This window comes from Aulonocara stuartgranti, assembly GCF_965226115.1.
Source record: "Aulonocara stuartgranti genome assembly, chromosome: 5".
NCBI lineage: Eukaryota > Metazoa > Chordata > Actinopteri > Cichliformes > Cichlidae > Aulonocara > Aulonocara stuartgranti.
The window spans coordinates 19,822,722-19,846,790 of NC_138943.1; positions in this window are offsets into that span (position 1 = coordinate 19,822,722).

Consider the following 24,069-nt stretch of genomic DNA (forward strand, 5'->3'; position numbering starts at 1 on the left):
TCCTTTTCAGGAGTTGAAGTAACAAATCCAGTTCTTTGCACTTTTTGCAATTCTGATGTTGGACTTGAGCATCATCTGATTGATTGACAGGGGAATGGACTGAGCTGTCTTCTCTAATCTCTGCAGATTCTTCACGGGTATCACTGCTATCACTTTGCTCCTCTTGATCACTGCTTTCAGTCAGCTGCTCTATGTCCAGTGAGGTCACCATTGGAGGCTGTGGATTTGAACGTCTGAGAGCTTTGAGGGCTTTCAGATTAGCCAATCGTTTCGCTGTCCTTATTACTTTCTTGTGATCTGATTTCTGAAAAGGTATAAACAATAGAACAGCAATGTTTGAGAAAGTTAGTGAAACATGTCACATAAGAATGCATTCTAATTTAACAACAAAATGTAAGCTATACAAAACACTAACCTCAATCTCACAGTGGACATTTTCCAAGTGCTTGTCCAGTCTTATACGGTTTTTAGCTTTACATACTGGACAGTCCAGCCTGCCCCTGTAACTGCATATCACATCCAGTTTGACAAATGTAACTACAACTACCACTTTAAATTGTTGCAATGTTTTGTCATATACTGTATGACAGTGACTTACATTGTAGAGCAGTAATTTAGCAGTAAATGTAATTCTTCTTTGTTTACAACATGGTGGTATTTTTTTAAATGCTGCCCAACTGCAACATATGGAATCAAGCATATTGGGCATTCTGTCATCTGACGTGGCATTTTTCCTGTAGAGAAGAATACACATCAGAACAGGTGAGTTATTTGTTGAATTGTTTATAATTTTTTGTCTGCAAATCTTCAAATTGAGGTGTACACTTTTCAGTACTTGACCAAATATTAAAGGAATTAAAAGAAAACCTTGACATAATAAAAAGTCTACCACTTTTAATAGGGGGATTAAAATAATTTGAAAGTCTTTAGTAAGTGTTTTTAAAGTTTTGATCAGGTATTATGTTTCTAAAGTTAGTATTTCCGCTAAAACAGTATTTCTGCAAAATCCTAGTATTTCTGCTATATTATAGGAATTGTACGCAATTATGGTATTTGTGCCAAAGCATACTGTTTCTGCCCAAACAGAGTATTTCTGCTATATTCTAGTATTTGTGCTAAATCTTAGTTTTTCTGCTATTTTATAGTATTTCTGCCAAATCATAGTATTTGTGTCAAAGCATAGTAATGTAACATAGCAGAAATACTATGCTTTGGAACAAATACTATGAGTTTGCAGAAATACTATGAAGTAGCAGAAATAGTATATGTATTCTTATCATGATATGTATACTAGTATGTATGTATGTATACTTATAAATTCATGATATAATTACAAAATAATTAAAAAAAATGTTTTACTGGGGAAATGTGTTGTTTAAAATTTTGGTGTTATGTATTTAATTCTTGGAACAGTTATTGCTTTGGATACAAGACTGTGAAGAATTAGGGAATCATATTTAAGGACTGGAAGAATTGGAGATTTGGATGGATGAATAATTGATTTAAATTTGACTTATTTTGAAACAAATTTCCAAAAATGGATTCAGTTGGATTAATCACTGGAGAGCCCTTCAGCAAGACGAACTGTTGAAAAAAAGATGTTAGTGTTGAAAAAGATTTTAAAGAGTTGATGTCTCTATGCGCTGATTTCTGTATGTGTACTTATTTACTGTAGGGCGTTTGTTCCTTTTAAATTTGACAAAAATAATCTGCCTGGCAGGCAGCCAAAGCCTAAAAAACATTTTTCAATCAAAATGATATGCAGATAGTACGATTAAAATAAATTCAATAAATGCTCACAGACAATTACATAGATCTTAATGTGTGGTGCTACAAGGTATAAAAGTATGAACAAACATAGTATGTAGTATATACTATATAAAGTATAAAATTATAGTATAGTATAGTAAATGTTACAAAAGACATTAGGAATTGGGATCTTACAGTTGGAAGGAGTTAGTGAATTTTATCGCACCTTACCTCTATGTAATTCCACAGACTTCAACTGACAGCACTAACAGCTCTGCACATAACCTATGGGGAGCTTAGCCTTCAGACTGTCAAACCTATCATGCCATCTGCTTTTATCATGTGATTTCTTACCAATAGCGTATATCTGAACTTGGAATGGAGGATGATTCGTTTGGAATTTTAAATGTAATTAATGTAATTGACATGACAAACATCATTTGCATATCCTTCTTTGGGAATGTTCTTAGTGCGAAGTATCCCACATTTGGATTAATAAGTTATATGATAAAACAAGGTTCAACTTCAAACCTAGAATTTCTTTTTACCATTTATCGCTTTTGTAAATTGGCAAAGAATAAATAAATAAAATTCCTCTTCCACCCGTATCAATCACATATATATATATATATATATATATATATATATATATATATATATATATATATATGTATATATATATATATATATATATATATATATCACAGGGCAGTACCCTCCATGGAGAAGGAGGCTAGAGGGCAAGATCAAAGTAGCACGGAGGGAGGTTAGCCAACTAACGGAGTTGCAGAAAGGTGCGACAAATAAGGTGCCTAAGAAATACAGCAAGCTGTCCATACCTGAGGCCTTGGAAACTGCCAAGCAAAGACTCACAGCCTTGGCCAGCCGCTTGAGGAGGTACACCAGAGAGATAGAAGGCAGGAGAATAAACCAGCTGTTCTCCACAGAACCAGCAAAGGTGTACTCTCAGTGGCAAGGGAACAATAAGAGAACAGCACCACCAAGGCTGGAGACGGAGCAATACTGGAAGAGCATATGGGAGAAGGATGCAACCCATAACGGCAATGCTCAGTGGCTAGAGGATCTGAGGGCTGACCACAGCGACCTCCCTGAACAGGGTCCAGTAACCATCACAGTGGCAGATATCCAAGAAAGGGTCTCCAGTATGAAGAGTTGGACAGCACCAGGGCCCGACATGGTTCACGCCTACTGGCTGAAGAAGCTGACTGCACTCCACGAGCGTCTGGCAGCACAAATGAACCAGCTGCTAGTTAACGAGAGACACCCGGAATGGCTAACTGAAGGCCGGACGGTCCTGATCCCCAAGGACCCCAAGAAGGGACCGGTCCCCTCCAACTACCGACCAATAACCTGCCTCAGTACTACATGGAAGCTCCTGTCAGGCATCATATCGGCTAAGATGAACAGGCACATGGGTCAATACATGAGCGGGACACAGAAAGGAATTGGCAAGAATACCAGAGGCGCAAAACACCAGCTACTGGTAGACAGAACAATCAGCCGAGACTGCAAGACCAGACTGACCAACCTGTGCACTGCCTGGATTGATTACAAGAAGGCCTATGACTCAATGCCCCACAGCTGGATACTGGAATGCCTAGAATTGTACAAGATCAATGGGACCCTAAGAGCCTTCATCAGGAACTCAATGGGGATGTGGCGTACAACACTAGAGGCCAACTCCAAGCCCATAGCACAAGTCACCATCAAGTGCGGGATCTACCAAGGAGATGCTCTGTCCCCACTGCTGTTCTGCATAGGCCTGAACCCCCTCAGTGAGATCATTAACAAGACTGGCTACGGATACCGACTACAGAACGGAGCAGTTGTCAGCCACCTCTTGTACATGGATGACATCAAGCTGTATGCCAAGAGTGAACGAGACATCGATTCACTGATCCACACTACCAGGCTATACAGCAATGACATTGGAATGTCGTTCGGACTGGAGAAGTGTAGTCGGATGGTAACAAAGAGAGGGAAGGTAGTCAGAACTGAGGGGATTGAACTACCAGAAGGCAACATTGCAGACATAGAGGACAGTTACAAGTACTTGGGGATCCCACAGGCGAATGGGAACCATGAAGAGGCCGCTAGAAAAGCTGCAACCACCAAGTACCTGCAGAGGGTCAGGCAAGTCCTGAGGAGTCAGCTGAATGGTAAGAACAAGATCCGGGCCATCAACACGTACGCCCTGCCCGTGATCAGGTACCCTGCTGGGGTAATAGGCTGGCCAAAGGAGGAGATAGAAGCCACTGACATAAAGACAAGAAAGCTCCTTACCATGCATGGAGGGTTTCACCCCAAATCCAGCACCCTGAGGCTGTACGCTAAGCGGAAGGAAGGGGGCCGGGGACTGGTGAGTGTCAGCACCACAGTCCAGGATGAGACAACGAACATCCAAGAATACATTAGGAAGATGGCCCCAACTGACCGAGTGCTCAGTGAATACCTCAGGCAGCAGAAACCCAAGAAAGAGGAGGGAGACGAGGAACCATCATGGAAGGACAGGCCCCTGCACGGTATGTACCACCGGCAGATAGAGGAGGTGGCTGATATCCAGAAATCCTACCAGTGGCTGGACAAAGCTGGACTGAAAGACAGCACAGAGGCACTAATCATGGCAGCACAAGAACAAGCTCTGAGCACAAGATCCATAGAGGCTGGGGTCTATCACACCAGGCAAGACCCCAGGTGCAGGCTGTGTAAAGATGCCCCAGAGACAATCCAGCACATAACAGCAGGGTGCAAGATGCTAGCAGGCAAGGCATACATGGAACGCCATAACCATGTGCTAGCATCTTGCACCCTGCTGTTATGTGCTGGATTGTCTCAGGGGCATCTTCACACAGCCTGCACCTGGGGTCTTGCATGTTGTGATAGACCCCAGCCTCTATGGATCTTGTACTCAGATCTTGTTCTTGTGCTGCCATATTTACAGTGCTCCACCCCTCGGGTAGAAACAGGGATCTCAAGTTTCCTGGTCTTCAGTCAATTTTTTGGTCTTTGTCACACTGAACGGCAGAATCATCTGCCGTTCAGTGTGACAAAAGAGTGCACCACAGCCCGGCACGCCATCTCGTCATGCTCAATAATGCATTCAACCATCTTCTGAAGATGTCAGGTCTTAGTGCAGTGGCTGAAGTTTGAGGTGTAGAGAGTGAAGAGGAAAGGGGAGAGGACGGTCTCTTGTGATGCCCCTGTGTTACCCATCACCTTGTCAGACACCTTGTATTGAAGATGCATTCATTGTGGTCACTCTGTCAGGTAATCAACAATCCAGGACCATCAGTGGATCGACTAGGTCAAGCCGATTTAGGCAAATAATGGCTTGTGTTGTGGCTAAGACTAAATAAATTATATAAAATTATATACAGAGTCTTTGTAGTCCTACTATTCAGTGGTTTATGTAATTTTGTGAAAGAAATGTAGGTTACCTTGTAATGGATTCAGTTTGTATAATGATTACAGAGCTCTTCAGCAAAGAACAACTGTTTGAAAAATATTCTGTTGGTTGTTAAGGCAGTTATAGGGTTAATGTCTCTGTGTGTTGATATTTGTATGTGTATATACACGTTTAGGACTAAGTCCCTATTTAGTTTGACACTAATAATCACGGTGGCACGGTAGTTAGCACTGTTGCTGCACAGCAAGAATGTCCTGAGTTCAATTCCACCATCAGGCTGGGGTCTTTCTGTGTAGAGTTTGCATGTTTTCCCCGTGTTTGCATGGGTTCTCTCTCTGGTTACTCCGGCTTCCTCCCGCAATCCAAAAACATGCAGTTAGTGGGGATAGGTTAATTGGTCAATCTAAATTGCCCATAGGTGTGAATCTGTGAGTGAATGTGAGTGTGAATGGTTGTCTGTGTCTCTATGTGTTAGCCCTGCGACAGACTGGCGACCTGTCCAGAGTGTACCCTGCCTCTCCCCCTATAACAGCTGGGATAGGCTCCAGCACCCCCCCGCGACCCTGGAAAGGATAAGTGGAAGCGAATGGATGGTCTAATAATCTGTCTGGCACCCTGACAAAGCCTAAAGAACATTTTTCACTCAAAATGAACTGAAGAAAGTACGATTAAATTAAAACTGCAAGCAGCGTTATGAGGGCCGTCGCACCCCATCGCGTCGAGCCACGCCCAACACCTAAAAACAGCATGTCCGATCTGATGTCACATTGATGGAATTCATGCATTTAACCACCTGCTAACATTTCATCTCATTCAATCATGATTATAGTCGTCCCACCAGGTGGCGCTCTAACCATTACTAACAAATGGCATAACAAACATTTCCGAGCTTGAGTCTCATCATACCTGCGACCTTTGGGAGAGATTGGACATTGTGTTTTGGAGTGACAGCAGATTACTGCTTTTTGGCGAGTGATTGAAACTCCACGTGCCGCTATGAACACCCCGTTTCCCTGAACGTAAAAAGCTTCGCAATTTGACATCACAAAGGTCTTTAGATTCCACAAACAGGAAATCGCGTCAATCTGATGAAATCCCTTGGAGGAGTTCGTCAAAGAACGGTGCCTGAAAAGAGGGGAAAATGTCACCAAAATTACACATTAATTTTAAAATTGCTGACTTCCTGTTGGATTTGGGATGTTGCTCCAGGAGACTTTTTTCATCTCCTATAAGCTTCCCAGGTTTCAGACTCATACATAAAACACAGAGCAGGGGCTGATGTTTTGAAATTTTGTAGGGGGTGCTGTAGAGCCATTTTGCGCTATTCAAGGAAAGTGACCACATAACAACAAAACCTTCATCACATTGAAGCTGTGGGCCAAATTTCAAGACTTTTTAAACTTTTCAAGGCCCTAAAAAGCCACTTCATTGTTCATGGTGAACCGCGTTGCCACCAGGGTGCGCCGTTCAGTTTAAACTCGCAATTTTCGCACTGAAGCATCATGATGGTAATATTCACTGCTTTTGAGGTGGCCACGATGAACCTGTGAAAATCAGTACAACAAAATTAAACCCATGACATTTCCTGTTGCCACTAGGTGGCGCTCTGCGTATTCCTGACAATGGGCACATCAATCTGTTCAGGGCGGGTCTGACATCATGCCTGTAAAGTCTGGTACTGATCAGACTGGATTTCATAGAGTTATACTATATTGTTTCTTCATGGCGAGACATAGAAATTCGCCATGCTGCTGGGGTCACACCCTTTCGCAAAAAGTCACAGTTTTCACTGTAACCCAAGGCCAACTCCTTAAGGCTTTCCTGGAGAAATTTGAGGTTTCAGATGTCACCCATCACAATACTGTACCCCAAAGTGTAAAACATGACATTTCCTGTTCCCACTAGGTGGCGCTGTCCCTGATTTCAAATTTGGCAGGTGAAATAAGTTCAGGGTAGGAGCCTTATCATATGTGTGCTCTTTCGTCCAGAGCAGACAATGTATGACAGAATGAGAGGCAATAAGATTTCATGGCGAAATTCGCCGTGGCGCCACGGGCTCACCGTATCATGAAAACTCAAAAGCTCCGCAATTTAACATAGCCCAGGTGTGTAGTTGACACTGACCAAAGATGAAGCTTATATAACCAAATCCCAAGGAGGAGTTTGAAAAAGTTCGAGGCATGGAAATGGCAAAATTAGAGCCAAAATGTCACCTTCACTTCTAAATTGCGGACTTCCTGTTGGGTTTGTGTCAATGGGCCCAATGACTTTTTTGTTTGTCTCGGCATGATACACATGTGTGCCAGATTTCATAAATGTAGCTCAAACGATGTGGTCATAGGGCTGCATTTAACAAGGCATAGGTGGCGCTCATATGTAAAACCATTAAAATACAAAATTTTTCACCAGACCTGGCACGCGTGCAAAATTTCATGAGTTTTTGAGCATGTTTAGGCCCTCAAAAAGGCCCTTGTTTTGCCTGAATAATAATAATAATAATAATAATAATAATAATAATAATAATAATAATAATAATAATAATAATAATAATAATCAGAAGCAGAAGAAGAAGAAGAAACGGAGCAGATACAATAGGGCCTTCGCACTCTCAGTGCTTGGGCCCTAATAAATTAACCCTTGTGTGGTGTTCATATTTTTGTTACTCAGCCAGTGTTCATGGGTCTGGTGGACCCGCTAGAGTTTTGGCTTTCCAAATTAACACTATCAAACAATTTTATGTTAAATTACTCAACAGATGTTTACTTCATCCCAATTACAAGCCATATGAACAGTAAACATGGTTAATTTTTTCCCTTTACCTTTGTTAGATCACATTTATGAATTAATATGTGTCTCATTTTTTTTGATTTTTTTTTATAAAACGTTATAAAAAAATAAATCAGTTATAATCAAGTGGAGTGAGTGGAAAGACAACACATTTACACGTGAAGCAATATGTTTCACAACTAAATGGGATCAGCTGTTCATCAATGGTGACATTAGGCCCAGGTTTGTAAAACAGGGGGAGGTGGCGCACACACTTATCCCACACTGTCCTGATGGCAGCTAGCTTGTCTCTCTGCCGTCGAGCTGGTCTGTCGTCTCGGTTATCAAAACGGATAATCCTGGAAATTTTGTGGAAGTTTTCCAGAGACATTGATGCACGGAAAGGTTCGTGCCGGTTTCTGCATCCCACAGGATTCTGTGGATTCCCCTTTGGACCTGAAAACTCCTGCAAGGATAAGAACCCCAAAGTAGGCCTGCAGATCAATTTGGTCCATCTCCTTCCACCTCTCTCCAAAAACACACCTTCCTTCTAGATTACTGCAATCCAGAATAATTTTCTGGATGGAATCTGGGATGAAAAGCTAAAATGAAGACTTGATGTCCTGCACATGAGTAACTGTCAGCCGTGTTGGCCCTGGCTTATCACAGTAACAGCTCTGCAGGGTGGCTCATTTCTTGGGCAAGAAGACAAATTCAATTTCACCAGTTATTGACATCCATATTTCTTCACTTGCTGTCTGGTGGGCTTGTTCTGGTCCTGGAGCTGGCAGCAGATGGGGTACTCGTCTTCGTTTTGTTACTAAATGGTGCTCAACCTCATCCTCTTCTTCAAAGTCACTGTCAGACTCTGAATTTTCAGAAATGTGAAATATTCTGAAACCTCTTTGTCAACATCATCCTCCGAAGCCCCTCTCTCTTCCAAAATCAATTGGATGGCCCTCGCAGCAGATAATCTTTTGCCATCTTGATCAGTTGTGATAAAGAACCACACTGGTAAAGTCTTTTTTATAGTATTATGCCCCTAATTTGCAGGTGGGACAGGGTATGAGAAAATAAAATTTGGATCCCTCAAGAAAGAGGGTAAAATGTGCGGGAATGTAAGAGCAGACGTGTTGATAGTTGAATTTTCAACAATGTTGCAACTTTGTGCGGGAACGGAAGAAAACACTATCAGCAGCACCAGAAAGGAGGAAGACAGAGTGTGGGAACACAGGACCTGCACTTTCAACACTTTTATTAGACCTGGGTCCAGTGGACCCGAACACCTTGTATGTAATGTAAATGTGTGGGGGGAGGTACAGTATGAGGTCATTGAAAATTAGTTCGGATTTATGTTCTTCACAGAAAATAAGCCAAAGCCAATGAATTTCAGGTTGAAAAAATAATTAATTGTTTAATTTTTCTTTTGAGAAAAACTGAAAACGGGTCTCACAGACCCGAACACCATACAAGGGTTAAATAAGTGCTCACAGAGAATTATATAGGTTTTAATATGTGGTGCTAACAAGATATAATTCTATATATAGATATAATAATTTCAGAGACTTGTCATGGCACACATGAAGAGCAACCTCCCCTGCTCACTTGACCTGCTGCAGTTTGCATACTGGCCAAACAGGTCGACCGAGGTTGCTATTTCCACTGCTTTCCACCTGTCCATTTCCCACCTGGACAAGAAAAACGCTTATGTCAGAATGTTCTTTAGTAGACTTTAGCTCAGCATTCAACGCAATATCCCCCTGAAAACTGTTTGACAAACTCAGCAAGTTGGGACTGAAAACCTCGCTTCAGAACTGGATATTAGACTTCCTGCCAGAGAGCCCTCAGTCCATCCGAATCAGCGACAACATCTCCAGCACCATCAGGCACAGGAGCTCCTCAGGGCTGCGTTCTTAGCCCTCTTTTGTTCACCCGTCTGACACATGACTCCACCGCCCTACATAGCTCTAACCACATCATCAAGTTCACTGACGACACAACCGTGGTTGGACTCATTAGCAGTGATGAGTCAGTGTACAGAGATGAGGTTCAGCAGTTGACGTTCTGGTGCAGGGAACCCAGGAGATGATCGTTGTCTTCAGGAAGACTCGCTCCACTCACACACCACTCAGCATCCACGGTTCCATAGTAGAGGAAGACTCCAAACACGCTCTGCTCGTTCGCTCCTTTCACATTTGTCTTCAGCACTCTCGCCCACTGCACTCCACGACACTGCCAGGGAAACTGATCCAGGAATAAGGACAGGTCCAGGAGTCTATGCACAGGAGAACTCCGGTTGGAAAAAACTAAGAAATCACACAAAAAACTGAGATTATCAGAGCTGTATTAACGAGGATAACTCAACGATCCAGCAAAGACGTCTTCTGAGCACTCAGCTAAAATAGCAGCCCAGGAGTACAGGTAATCAGGCAGATCCACAGTGGCCCTTTGGTGGCCCAGAGGTGCCAGAGGTTGTGTGTGTGTGTGTGTGTGTGTGTGTGTGTGTGTGTGTGTGTGTGTGTGTGTGTGTTTATTTGTAATTATATGCATTTCTTGAAATGGAGCAGGAGCAAGACCACAACAAAGACTAAAGTGATTGCAGCAGCAGTGATGAGAATCATACACCAGGTCCATTTTATATATTATGGAAAAAATGGTGGATTAAGAAGAGAAAACACTGTATCCTGTAAAATACTCATCTTGTGTGCTCTGAAGCTGACCAAAGATTGCTTCATTTTGAGCAACACTCTGCCGCCGTATTTCTACTGCATGAAGAACAAATGACATCTTAGTTCAGACCACTGAATCTGAGATATCAAACTGATGTTGATCAGACACACTTGCACATACCTGACATTCTCAAAGTAGGAATAGGAACAAAGAAACCAATTTCCAAAGGAAGATGCATACAGATGAAATTATCATTAGTTTCTTTGAAGGATTAGTAATTTCTAAACTACAAGTGGAAGATCTAGGACTTAGAGTGAAAAAAATGGAAGAATTATTGATTTGGTTTCTAAAATTTGAAGCTGTAGGGATTAGGATTTCTTTTAAAAGCCAGGAGAATTAGTCATCTGGATAGAAGGAATGGCCATTATATTAATCAGTTACCCAGTCACACTTCTATGTCCTCTGCTGACATCACCCTCTAACACCATTGTCTATTAGCAAATCAGACAATCCATATTGGAGGCATCAGTGATTTAGAATGTATAATTGGAATGTCTAGGGACTGGAATAAAAATGATCAAAGGATTATCTGTCTGTGTTCTATAATTGGAAGGACGAGGGATTTTGATGCGATCGAAGCTCGAGTTGGTAGTTTGTCTTGTAATTGGAAGGTTGCTGGTTCGAGCCCCAGCTTATACAGTCTTGGTCATTGTGTCCTTGGGCAAGACACTTCACCTACCGCCTACTGGTGTTGGCCAGAAGGGTCGATGGCGCGATATTGGCAGCCTCGCTTCTGTCAGTCTGCCCCAGGGCAGCTGTGGCTACAACTGTAGCTGCTTCCACCAGTGTGTGAATGTGAGAGTGTCACGATCTGAGGGGACAGACCGTGCGGTGGTGTGTGTGGTGGACCAACTCCCTGTCGGCATTGTCAACACAATAGTTCATGGTAGGATTACACATAAGTCCATAGCTGAATTCAGAGTCACATAAAGAGGCAGACATGCTCATGGCTGGCCTAACAGTCTGCAACTGAGAAGCAGTATCATCAGAGCTCACATTCCTGTACATTTGGTCTTGATCACTGTCTGCAATTCCAACATCAGGGAATACAGTATTAGACTCCACTACAATCTGCACACGGGGGCAACACTCTGTCTCGGCTGTACGAGCTGGCTGCGGTAGAAAACAGTCTGAGGCGGAGAGAAAGCTCACGCGGCCCTTGGCCATCTTTGATGTTTCACAATCATTCCCAGGAGGCTCAAAAGCAGACTTTACAGTCGACGTGTGAACCCCTTTCACTGTCTCCTGAACCTTGGCTTCATGTGGTGCGGCTATGGGAGCAACACTAGAAAAAGTCCTGAATTCTACAGAGCCAAGAACATGGTCTGTGATTTCATTGTGCGCTTCTTCAAAACAGTTACACACAGTCCTTTCATTATCACAACACGACTCTGACTGGCCCTCAGTCTTAACCAGAGTTAGGTCGGCCACAGCATGGATGTCTATTAAATCATGATTAATGGTAGAGCAGTCTTTGGCACCAGTTTCTTCGTAGCTGGGCCCACAAAAGGGCACTCCACTATATCAGGCTCATGAGATGAAAAAGCACAGTCACTCACCTCCGTTATAAGAGGAGTCTGGGACAAAACTAGGACGGGTGCTGACTAGACAGCTGCTGCCCCCACCTGGGAATCAGATGCGGGTATAAGGTCGAGCAGTGTCACAGCCGCCTTGGAAGTGCACCCAGAGTCCTGAACATGCAATTCAAGGGGTGCTAGCAGAGGGGCAACAACAAAATTAGATCTTAACTCTTCAGAGACTTCAGCACAGTTCAAACAGTCTTTAGTTGCTCCTTGAGGAAAGCTAGACAGTCTCTCTTCAGACTTAGAAAATGGTTTAAGCAAAGTTTCAAACCTGGCATGAGGTGGCTTGGTAAGTGTTAAATTGTCTGAGGTAACAGGATTTAATTCTTGATCTCACACACACACACACACACCTAGGACTGCTCGCTGATGATTTCAACACATTAAATTGAAATTCATATGATACAGAATACTTTGAGTCTAAACCTTTACTCCCAGCATCTTTCATTATTTCAGAAAAACCCACCGACTGCAGGTTCACTGTGTGAGACTTAACGTCCTCATCACTAGTTAACTCAGAAAAACCCTTTGATTTGGTAGGAAGACACAGTACAGAAGTACAACGGTTGGTGGCTGCAAATAATGGTGGGTTAGTTATCACAGTGTTGCACTTTACAGACAATCCGTCCTGTACTGCGCTAAAAACCCCTGAAGAGCTGGGTGCTAGGTTAGTGTCGGCGGATACAGACACATTTTCATCAACGGCAACATTAGAACTGTTGATCGTAGTACCAGATTCAGACATTGTCGGCTCAAAGCTTGCTGTACCAGGGTTAAACAACTCTAGAACAAGACACTTATTGTTTGCATCAGTACTACATTCAGGTTCAGAAGTCATGACGCCGAGGACACAGTCATCTTTATTGCTGTTATGATTGTTAACCGGTTCATGGATGCTGTAACCTGCCGAATCAGCCAGGTCACAGTCAGACAAGAAATTTTTATTCACAGCAGCCCCTGAAACACTCTCCTTTGACTTGAGGTCTTTGGCTATGGGGCTAGATACAACGTCAGAAACTGAGTCAGTGGTACTCACCACTGGATGGCTGATGGAAGTTAAAGCCTCAGATGGCATTAACTGAGGGACCTCCTTAGGCTGAGGCTCAGAGTGCCGGCGGCGAGAGTACCGCTTCTTTCTATCCATGGAAGCGGGCGGGGTGAGGGCAGGGCTGGACTGGGACAAAAAATCAGCCCGGGCATTTTGACTAGAGACCGGCCCACCAGGATAAAGATTGAAAATGTGACGTCATTCGGGGTAAACCGCAAAGGATTCTGGGAACTTGTGGCAAGAGGTACTAGCGCACGCAGGCTTTCAATTGAACTCAGTTACACAGCGATAAAAAGAAACCCAAAAAAATGGCAAGAAGCTGCTGTATTATTAACTGCAATAGCCGGTCGCATGACAGCCACGGAAGCCGACGGGTAAAGAGATCTTTTTTTTTTTTATCGGATTACGTCGTTGAAGAGAAATTTTTTAAGCCATGTTTCCGAAGTAAGAGCCGACGGATGGTCTGGATATACCAAATATAACGTCTCAGAACACTCCAGCTCACATGTTAGTCTGCTCCAAGCATTCCCACAAAGGTCAGAGTTTTGTAGTCGTTAATAGGTCATTTTTCATAACATAATTGGTGATATAGGTTACAAGCAAGTCTGGCGCTGAACAGAAATTGTCGCGCTATGCTCCTTTGTTTATTGTGCATAAATAGTGAATTGTCCTGACACAATATTGCGTTTCGCTTCTGTTATTACCATGGTACATTGACAAAAACATATACTTTTATTCACAGGAGAAAACAGTTGTTTTGTATCACTAATTGTCCAGTACGATTACAGCATACAATATTATTGTCACTGCTACATTTCTGTGATGCTACCAGAAATTATTTCCACTACTAATTAATTGCCGTTGAGCTCAAAGGTTATATTAATAAACAGTTAACGAATGTGTATTTATGAAGACGATTTGTGAGACTGGTAAACTTACCTTTGTTCGTACGATGGTCTTTCGTTCTACACGGTGCATTTCAAGGTCCTCTACCCATCCGTCGGTAAACTGTACCTGGGCTTGTTGCAGTGACCCGAAGTTACTAAACTTCACGAGTGTATGCACTCACTCCAAGAACCGTGTAATTATAAATCTGAGCGTGGTGAAAGTGAGCAGCACGCTGACGTCTTTTGTCCACTCTGTGTGCTCGTAAGGATCTAACCCTTTCACTCCTTTGATTTTTTTCCTCATATCTTTTCTTTGTCTTTTCGTCAAGTCTGTACGGACCGGCATTGTTCTCCTTTTGTTTTGTACATTCCAAAGAAAAAACAAGAAGGTATTGGAACCGGAGAATGAATGTTTTGCGGTGCTGCAAATGCTTGCATTTGATGCGGTACTTGGATTGTTTTGCCACTAGTTCCCGGCATGCAATGCGCGAAAATCACTTGATTGATAAACAAGGGGGAGGGTGCATCCGGCCTCCTCGGCTGTAATTGGTCCAGCCCAGAGTCGATCATGACCAATTGGCCAATCCGACACCTTTCATTATATATACCCTTCCTAAAAAAAAAAAGAAAATCCATCGGCCCATAAAAACAAAAAATCGCCAGCGGCCCACCGGGCATATGCTCGGTATGCCCGATGGCCATTCCAGCTATGGGTGAGGGGTAGAAGTCCCTGGCAGCTCCGGGGACCCCGAGAGCTCCTCGAGATCGACATCCAGGACCCCCACAGCATCCTCGTGATGCTCCGTGGAGGGCGAGACAGGACGTAGCAGTGCGCGACGGCGGCGTGAACGCCGCTTCCTCTTTGAAGCGGCTGTGGACAAAACTTGACTTTCCATGGCGACCGGCTCCTCGTCCTCCAACCACATCCGTGCTAGAAAGGCAGCAGGAGACGAGTAGTCCGATTGAGGCAGCGAGGGTGGGCGGCAGGTGCGAGGCGGGCCGGTTGGCGAGAGCTCCTCCTCGGGGATGAGCCAGGGCTTCCAACGGAGCTCGTCCTCGCAATACGCCCGTAATACCTGCTGCCGCTCCTCCTCACCGAAGTCAATAGCAGCTGGGATCTCCTTGAGCTGCGTAGTGCAGTCAGGCGGTGGCGAGGATGCGGAAGACAATGGAGCGTGAGCCGAGGGTGTGTCGGCGGTGAGCCTCACCGTACCGACTCTGACTGCTTCTGGCTCACGAGGCAGCGGGGAAATGGAGCTACAGCATGGCTCTGGCGAGGGCTCACGCACACAGGACAGCTGCTGTTGCAGGCGGAATTGGAGAGTGGAGACGAGAAAGTCAATGATGAGGGGATGCAGCTCCTCCCATAACCAGGGGAATACGGACACGCATACCCCTACTTGGCGGACTAACTCTTCCCGTTCCTCCTCTCTGGAACACTGCAGCCACTTGCCGCATAGCGACTACACTGTTCGAATGATCTCCTGCTCTTGTGTCGCTGGGTCCGGCATGGTTGCGTCGTACTGTCACGATCTGAGGGGACAGACCGTGCGGTGGTGTGTGTGGTGGACCCAGGTGCGAACACAAGAGAGTAGACCGGAGTAAACCTAAACTGAAAGCGAGCCTTTATTGTGGCTGATGACAGGTCTCAACACAAAGCAGAAACACCGTGACTAAACTGAACCTAAACTAAACTGGGAAACAGATACTGATAAACTAAGGAGACTCAGAAAACCATGACGATGGTTTTCTGAGCCAGACTGGCCGGCCGTGAGGACATGGAGGGTGGGAACACAGACGACACAACACAGACTGTATGAAACACAGAGACTAAATACACATGAGGGATGATCAGGGGAAGTGGCCACACATGGGAGCACAGCTGACACACATGAACCTAACGACAGGACAGGAGAAGTGAAACTGAATACACTGACATTGAATACAGACTTTCAAAGTAAAACAGGAAACATGGAGACATGACATGAACTAAACATAACCACGCAGACATGACGCATGAACCAGGGAGACTTAGTACAGGGGGAGATGACATAAACAACTAAGGAACAAAGGACTAAACAGCAATCTCAAAATAAACTAGATGAGCTAAACTAGGGCACAAAAGAATACAAAAGATACATAAAACTCAAACACTGGTATGGGCAGAAATCTGTGCCATCAGAAACTGAATTTGAATAAGTTCAATTTGAATTTGAATTGCTCAGATTGAATCTGAATTGTAACTTGAATAAATGCTTTTGAAAACTGAATTTGAATTAGTCTAATTTGAAATTGAATTTATGGTTTGAAAATGAATTGATTTGCTTTGAAACTGCATTTTATCCTTTAAAAATTCAGCTCTCGAATAATTTCAGTTTCACTTCTCACCATTCAATTTCAGTTCCAAAATTCAGTTTTTTGAAACTTACATCCGGTTCCGGTTCAAGCGCAGATTAATAGAACTACGTTTTACTAGCGGACCGAAAGTGTTACTGACGGGAATCTACAGCATCTTGAGCTGAATTAAGACTTCAGAAGGCCCCTGGGCCTGCGGCTCGGTTCACTCTGGCACAGCTGGCTGCCGGCAGAGCCGGCGGGCACGCCGGTGCAGCCCCCTCTAGCTTCTGCTCAGTGGCTACTGGGTGACGCATCGTCTGGGGATCCCCAGCCCTTCCCATGAAGGTGGCACGGATGCCCCTCTGGTGGTCCTCCTTGGGCTCTCGCACTCTGGGGCCTCTGGTTGTCTGGGGCCTGGATCTCCTCCATGCCTGCTTCATGCCCTGGGGGACGGGGCTATGGCTCGCTACATCTTGCAGACCATTACATGTGGAAACCATTTGAATACAAGCGTGCTGATCCACACAGGTATGCACACGGGTGTTCACTGCTTGTAGACTTAAATTACACCTTTCTTGGCTGCTACTTCGAAGCACATTGTGCGCTGTCTGTCCTGCGTGCTGCACAACAACATTGAATATTTAGTATTTACTGCTGTTTACACTTAGCTAGATTAATGCAATGGTGTTGTGTTTAGTATGTTGCTCTGTTTTTTTGGGTTTTTTTGCTTGTTTTCTATTCTTCTCTCAGCAGGTGATCAAGGAGATTTTTATTTTTTTTCTCCCCCCCTTTCTCACTGTCCCTCTCCCCTTCTGTTTTTCCTTTCCTTCTTCTTTCTTTCTCCCTTTCCTATCCCTCACTCATGTCTGTCCCGTCTGTAACATCTGAAAATAAAATATAATAAATAATAAAAACAAAGATTGATCAAATGGACCAATACGGCAATGCCACGATGATCCATTTGGCAAAGTAAATCCATTGGGTATCCTTGTTGGTCTTCAGACAACAATTCTGACGGCTAAAGAACCAAATGGGACAGGCCACAAAAAAAAAAAAAAAGACTTCAGAAGTCATTCGTCATGTCGAATGACCAGCGGATAAACTCTCAGGTTGGTAATAAATGTATTACATGTATAAGAACAAGCGTCATGTTAACAAATGATAGCCGTACGGTAACTGTTATGCTTATTGTAGCTGTTAGCTAAAAATGCAAATTTAGCGTAGTTTGCCTTGAATTCAGCTTTGACAAACAAATATGATCGACTGTTTCTAGTAGAATTCCAAAGTTGTCATCTTGGACCCTCTCAGAGTACCCCCTCTGTATGCTTGCAGAGACCCCTACAGTAGGGAAACATGCAAAACGGTGCCCAAACCTTTGTATTTTAGCTTTATTTATGTCTTACACAGCATCCCAACTCTTTAGATAACGTAATAACTTTAGCTAAAGTGAATAGTTAGTCTAATTCATCAAATCAAATCAAATCAAATCACTTTTTATTGTCACATCACATGTGCAGGCACACTGGCACAGCACATGCGAGTGAAATTCTTGTGTGCGAGCCCCACAAGCAACAGAGATGTGCAAACACAACAACACAAACGAGCAAAATACAAGAATGGCCAACCTGAAACTAATAAATATATGTACAATATATAATAGTGTATGCATTTCTGGATGTGTATACTAAATATTTTCCTACGTGTGTGTGTGTGTGTGTGTGTGTGTGTGTGTGTATACACATTTTTACAAATTAAATAGTAAAAAAAAAAATAAATAATAATAATAATAATAAAATATATAAAATATACAGAGTTGAATATGTGCAAAACAAGTGGCATTTATATACAGTGTGGAGTGCATAATGTTGAAGTTCCAGTAGTGAAGCTGAGGTGTCTATGACGTGTTCAGCAGTCTGATGGCCTGATGGAAAAAGCTGTCTCTCAGTCTGCTGGTACAGGACCGGATGCTGCAGAACCTCCTTCCTGATGGAAGCAGTCTGAACAGTTTATGGCTGGGGTGACTGGAGTCCTTGATGATTCTCCCCGCTTTCCTCAGGCAGCGCTTCCTGTAGATGTCTTGGAGGGAGGGAAGCTCACCTCCAATTATCCGTTCAGAGCACCGCACTACTCGCTGGAGAGCTTTGCAGTTGTAGGCGGTGCTGTTGCCATACCAGGTGGTGATGCATCCAGTGAGGATGCTCTCAATGGCACAGTGATAGAAGGTCCTGAGGATGCGGGGGCTCATGCCGAATCTTTTCAGTCTCCTGAGAAAGAAGAGGCGCTGCTGCGCCTTCTTCACTGTTTTGTTTGTGTGTACTGACCACGTAAGATCCTCAGCCAGATGTACTCCAAGGAACCGGAAGCTGCTCACTCTCTCCACAGCAGCGCCGTTGATGGTGATGGGGGTGTGTACTTCTCTGCACCTCCGGAAGTCCACTATCAACTCCTTTGTCTTTGCGACGTTGAGGGTGAGATGGTTGTCTTGACACCAGTGGGTCAGGGCGCTGACCTCTTCCCTGTAAGCCATCTCATCACCGTTGGTGATAAGACCCACCACTGTAGTGTCGTCCGCAAACTTCACAATGATGTTGGAGCTGTTAGTGGCTGTGCAGTCGTAGGTGTAGAGTGAGTACAGGAGAGGGCTCAGTACACACCCCTGTGGAGCACCAGTGTTCAGTGTGATGGGGGATGAGGTGATGCTGCCCAGTCTGACCACCTGGCGTCTGTCAGACAGGAAGCTAAGGATCCAGCTGCAGAGGGAGCTGCTCAGTCCTAGATCCTGCAGTTTCCTGTCCAGCTTCGAGGGAACGATGGTATTGAATGCTGAGCTGTAATCTACAAACAGCATTCTCACATACGTGTCTCTCTTCTCCAGGTGTGACAGGGCAGTGTGTAGTGTCAGGGCTATGGCATCATCAGTGGACCTGTTGTGGCGGTATGCAAACTGTAGAGGGTCCAGTGAGTCGGGTAGTGCAGAGCAGATGAAGTCCCTGACCAGCTTCTCGAAGCATTTGCTTACGATGGGGGTCAGGGCTACAGGTCGCCAGTCGTTCAATGAGGAGATGGTGGAGGATTTGGGTACAGGGACGATGGTGGCCATTTTGAAGCAGGCTGGGACTACAGACAGAGAGAGGGAAAGGTTGAAGATGTGCGTGAACACTCCAGCCAGCTGAGCCGCGCATGACTTGAGGACGCGGCCGGGAATCCCGTCCGGACCAGTAGCTTTGCGCGCGTTCACCTTCCTGAAGCACTTCCGCACATCCTCCTCAGACACCACGGTGCGCACACTGTCCGGTCTCATGGTGTTCGCTGCGTCGAATCTAGCGTAGAATACGTTTAGATCCTCACACAGAGAGGCCGTGGTCTGCGGTGTGCTGGTTTTCCCTCTAAAGTCTGTGATCGTGTTTAGTGTTTAGTCCCTGCCACATACTCCGAGGGTTGTCAAACTGTTGCTCCACCCTGTCCCTGTACTCACGTTTGGCTGCTTTGATCGTCTTCCGGAGTTGGTAATGTGCGTGTTTGTAGTCCGATGTGTTCGCGGAGGCAAAGGCGGTGTTCTGTGCCGCCAGTTCCGCGCGAACATCTCCGTTAATCCAGGGTTTTTGATTTGGGAAGGATTTAACTGTTCTGGATGGGACGACATCTTCCACGCATTTCCTGATAAATCCACAGACTGAGTCTGTGTATTCATCAATGTCTCTGGCGGCCACGTGAAACATTTCCCAGTCCGCGTGATCAAAACAGTCCCGCAGCGCAGACTCCGATTGGTCCGTCCAACAGTGCACCGCCCTCCGGGTTGGAGCTTCCTGTTTCAGCTTCTGCCTGTAGGCGGGCAGGAGCAGGATGGAGCAGTGATCTGATTGGCCGAATGGGGCGCGGGGGAGGGCTTTGTACGCATCCCGGAAAGAGGTGTAACAGTGGTCGAGTAGCCGGTTTCCACGTGTGTTAAAAAGGATGTGTTGATGGAGTTTTGGTGAGACTTTCTTCAGGTTTCCCTTATTAAAGTCTCCGGCTGTGATAAACGCTGCCTCTGGGTGTGCGGTTTCCTCGCTGCTGATCGCGCTGTACAGTTCCCTGAGTGCACGGTTGGGGGAATGTAAACAGCCGTAATAATCACTGCTGTAAATTCCCTCGGTAGCCAGAATGGCCGGCACTTAATCATCAGGTACTCCAGGTCCGGTGAGCAGAAGGATTTGACCGGGTGCACGTTCGCATAATCACACCAGCTGTTGTTGATCATGAAACACACACCACCGCCTCTGCTTTTCCCAGTAAGATCCTGTGACCTGTCCGCGCGGTGCACAGAGAACCCCGGCAGTATTGTATTGCGGAGTCCGGTACTTTGTCCGATAGCCAGGTTTCTGTGAGGCAGATCACGCAGCAGTCCCGCATCTCTTGCTGGAATGAGATCCGTGCCCGAAGCTCGCACAGCTTGTTCTCCAGAGACTGCACATTAGCCAGTAATAAACTGGGTAACGGTGGTCTGTAAGTGCGCCGTCTCAGTCGAACCAGAACACCATATCTTCTGCCTCTGCGTCGGCGTTCGCGGCCTCCAGGGCCAGAGAACAAAGGCGTCTTAGGTGAGATGAATGGGGGGTCTGCAAACGGAGCGTCCGTGTTGCAAAACTTGAACTCCGGAAAGTTATAAGAAAGACCGTCTTTTATGTCCAGTAAGGTTTGTCGGTCGTACACAAGGAGACAAGTGCTGCTCGTGAAAAAATAAAGGAAAAGTAAAATTAAACACAGAAGAAAGCCGTTGCTTGGGGGAGCTCGCGACGAGGCTGCCATACTCGGCGCCATCTTGAAACTCAAGTGCAGCTTCATTAGTGCAGCATTAGTGCAGAAACTTCATTAGTGCAGCATTACTGGATCGCCTCTGTTTTAATCTGTTTTGTGAATCTTACTAGTTTAGTATAATTTTAATTCAGAATTACACCTTGTCAAAGAAATTAATAAACTTGTTTTAAATAAGGATTTTAATTTACAGTTAAAATGGGATTTTTAATTTCTTAGACTTAGAGAGTGTTTATGGTCATTGTGCCGTTACTTTCACAGCAAAATTGGGTACCTGGACCACAAGGTACAAAATGAAAGAAGGGAAAACAATATACAATGAATGAATGAATGAATGCTTTATGCTTTATTGGCCATATGCAGGTTGCCCCGCAGAGGAATAGGACCCCCCCCCCCCCGACTTACACACACAACAAAGGCATCACATGGGAATACAGTCGGAGATCGGCAGCGTTACAGAGAAAACACTGAAAAAGTACACAACAATGGGAAAAGTACAAGAGGAAAAAAAAGAGACCTCTTCTCACGCTGGGCACCTATGGGAGGACAGCATCAGTGTAAGTGTATGTGTGTGCATGTCCAGAGTCCAGCTGAGACAGTGTCCTTCGCCCTATCAGGCTAAGTAAACAGTCTGCCAGCCAACCCAGGTGGCCTTGCATGGGATGGGAAGAATAGTCATCACACAGTCGTTATCCAGGAGTTGTTTTGGTCGGCTCCAGCCTTGGGCCTGAGCAGCTGGCGCCGTGGTGTCCATATGTTGAATATTGTTGATTTCTCCTTTCTCCTAAATGTGGTTCATGTAATGTAGGTCTGTATTGAAAGATCAAGGGATTGGGATGAAAAAATGAAAGCATCAATCATTTGTATTGTATAACTGGAAGATTTAGGGAATATGATGAATAAAATGAAAGAGTTATTCATTTGGATTGATGGAATTCTGATTGAACCAGCATTCAAATAAACCCCTCTTCTCCATCTTCTCCAACTTCTGCTAAAAGGTAACAACAAGGACTCCTAATTCAAGCCTGTTTCCACCGCCACTCCTCCAAAGTTGGCTGTTGTGCTCAATGATTGTTCAGGCATTTAGACAAATGAATTCTGCTGTCTTTTATAGGATGATGGATCTTGGAAAATAGGAATAGCCATTAGGAATTTTATGTGTAACTAATACAATAAGATTTGCACAGCTACCATTAGGAATCTTTTAATTTGAAATTATACCTTGTAAATGAAATCAATAAACTTTGATTCTGTGCTATTAAATAAAGTGCTGTACAAATGTCCACATAAACAAAGGTGTTATCTATTACTATTATTATTATTAGCAGTAATAATAAAATATAATATTAATCAGGATCAGAGAATTTTACTACTGACTGAACCACCTATAAAAATGAATCCAATTGAGCCCCGTGTTGAAATTATTTTTAAAAACACATAAAATATAATCAAATACATAAAATATAAACAAATACATTAAATTAAGTTCAGATGTTTGGTGCACATAGAGTGGCATGTTTCTTAGTCATACCGGGTACATAAGCACAATGTTCAAAGCATTAGTCATTTATATTATAATACTGGAGTGTCTAGGGACAAAGATGAAAATTATGGAAGTTTAGCTATTTTTATTACATAATTGGGAGGACGAGGGATTGGGGTGATAAAAAATGAAAAAATAGGGATTTGTATAGACTTACCTTAAAACAAATCATTGCCAGTTTGCTGTACTCTCATCACACTCTGACATCATTGCTCCTCCCACCCTAGTTAATGACGAGACAGGTCTTTTAGCCAATCAGACGATCTAGTTTGCAATCATTGTCTAGGGTAACAGTTCTTGGAATGTATTATTAAATTAAATAATAACAACAGAATCCAGTCTTTAAGGCTGGACCCAAACTATGCTGCAGGTCCCAAAGTCAAACGATTACTGTGGAATCACAAAAATTGTCTAAATTCTTTAATAAAATGATCAGCGTTGCTGCTCTACCAGGTGTAATAATTACGTTTAACATCCAGGCATCCATCTTTTTTTCCACTCGATAAAAGTTAACATGACAGTTCCCGGTGGTAAGGAACAAATGCAATCGCATGGCAGGATGCTGTAAATGGACCAAACTTCAGTCAGGAGAACAACTGAGAAAATCCATCCACAATATGAGGTTAGTCATTAATTAAGAACTTAATTTATCTCAAGGAAAATTCGTTTGTCAGACACATGCTCAATCATCAACCACTTAGATGTCTTTTTCTGTCTTCCATGATTGCTGTTAGGGGTGGATTTTGATTATCGATTTATCGATTAAAATAGATTCTAGCTTAGATAATGTTGTATTGATTTATTAAAATCCTGAATCGATTTTGAATCTAATTCACAGCTAAAACAGTGACTTAGAGCAGGTACGTGGATTCTGCACACATGCACCCGACAGATCAGAATCAGTGAGATGTCGCCTTTCTCACCTGACAACACGGACGCGCTCGGGGCTGAAAGCCGACAGTTCACTGATTCTGATGTTTCAGTGGGTCAGCGCTTTATGTTTACGCCCTTTTTGCGATAGATTCTGAAGCTGCAGGTTGTATCTCTCTAAACAATATTGACTAAACCAGCAGCAAAAGAAGATCCAAAATAAGCTTCACATTTCCCTTCACATAAACATCATCATAAATTTCATCTTACTTTTGGTGCTTTGCTTTCACCACAATAAAAATCACACTTCATGCAGAGCTATCTCTCTCTCTCTC